General features: G+C 40.8%; 1 pseudogene; it reads right to left on the reverse strand.

Moving 5' to 3' along the window:
* Positions 1 to 462: 462 nt before the first annotated feature.
* Positions 463 to 1359, reverse strand: LOC121449760 (annotated as a pseudogene).
* Between the last annotated feature and the right edge of the window lie 485 nt (positions 1360 to 1844).

Genomic DNA, 1844 nt, shown 5'->3' on the forward strand with positions numbered 1-1844 from the left:
TTTAGTACCCATATGATAACAGCATCATAAGAAAGCAATTTTCAAAGACTGTCTTCCTCTTATTTAGAAGGCATACATATTTTTCAAAATGGAGATTTTTTTGTGAGGTAGAGATATCAGAACCCAGCATGATTACTGCACTGTAACACAGTAATCCTATGAGTTTCCAAAGAGATACTATGGTGTTATACAGAGGCTGCATGTTGGTTCCCAGCTGCTCAGCCCCAAAATAATCCCACAGAAACTGTATTATTTAAATCACTGCTTGACCCATTAGCTCTAACTTCTTATTGGCTATCTCTTACCTATTAATTTAACCCATTTCCATTAATATGTGCATCACCACGAGGTTGTGACTTTCCAGTAAAGTTTCAGTGCATCTGTCTCTGGCAGCTCCATAGTTTCTCTCTGACTCCACTCTTCTGCCTTCCAGCATACAGCTTAGTTTTTCCCGCCTAAGTTCTATGTTGCAATTGGCCAAGTGCTTACTGGGTTCACCAATATGTGGATGCTATTTGGTGTTTCCTTGTTCCAGATATGGCCTAAAAGAGTTGTCAGTTGAAAAGGGAAACAACAGACAAGAAAGGAAGCTGTTACAGCAGTGAGAACATGTAAGGGATTCAAAGCCTCTTCTGCAAATCTTGGCAGCCATGAGCTCATAGCAGACAGCAATGAAGGACATGGCCATGCTAAATCCAATAATAAAGCTGATAATTCCTGAAGCTATGCTGCCAGTAATGGGTACCTCTAATTGTTCCTCAGGGGCTATAACCCAAGACTCAAAGACAGTTGTACAGTTGATATGCCCTCTTGCACCTCTCATTGTAGTCTAGAAGAGGAAATATGGAAACATAAGGAATAGAGCTAGAGACTAAACCCAACCATCACTTTCTTCTCAGAACCACAGTTTTTGGTTTTGAACCCATATGGGTTCAGGACACAAATATAGTGGTCCATGGTGATGAGAGTGATCAGAACCACACTTTCAAATAGATTTATATGAACAATGATATAATCTCTCACATGTTCTCACTGCTGTAACAGTTTCCTTTCTTTTCTGTTGTTTCCCTTTTCAGAAATTTTGCAAAGGAACCAACCAAAATCCATTTTCCTCTCATTACCATTGAGATGTTGTGGAGGGGTAGAGTAGTCATGAAAGAGAAGTTACTCAAAGCCAGGTTACATAACAGATGGAGGTCACAATGTGTGCCATTTGGAATTCAACCACTCAAGGCAAAAAACCTAGCACACCAAGGACAAAGGTTATGAGAGGTCTACCAGTGAGAGTATCCATAGAACTCTGAAGGTAGTAGACTCTTTGTTATGATTAGGACACAAGTGGACCCTGGCAGGTCCCATGGCAGGTGAGGACCATGGGTGGGAGATAAATATACTATGCCAACAGAGCTTAAATTTATTGAGATAAAGGGAATGGGGAAGGGAAAAGAGAATGGGAGAAAGAGACAGAGAAAGAGAGAGACAGAGTTTAGATGGAAGTTTCCCTCCTAACTGTCCCACAGCCAGTCAGTCCTAAAGAAACACGTAGATGATTATATTAATTATAAACTGTACTTACTCATAAGTGAATATTAGATGTAAAGAAAGGATAATGAGCTTATAATATAGGAACTCAACAGCAAAGGATAATAAGGCTATAGTAGAAGGCACCAGAGAAGCTAGGTAACAAAAAAATACCCCAAGAGAAACAAAATAGATACCCTTGGGAAGGGGAAATATATAAGATCTCCTGAGAAAATTGGGAGCACGGGGGTTGGGGGGGGGAGAAGGAAGGGTGGAAGCAGAGGAGGAGGGGAGAATGGGAGGGCGAAGAACTTGAGAGATTG

The sequence above is a fragment of the Microtus oregoni genome, unplaced genomic scaffold (genome assembly GCF_018167655.1).
Source record: "Microtus oregoni isolate MIOR12 unplaced genomic scaffold, Mior012 000006F_ref0000085, whole genome shotgun sequence".
Classification (NCBI taxonomy): Eukaryota; Metazoa; Chordata; class Mammalia; order Rodentia; family Cricetidae; genus Microtus; species Microtus oregoni.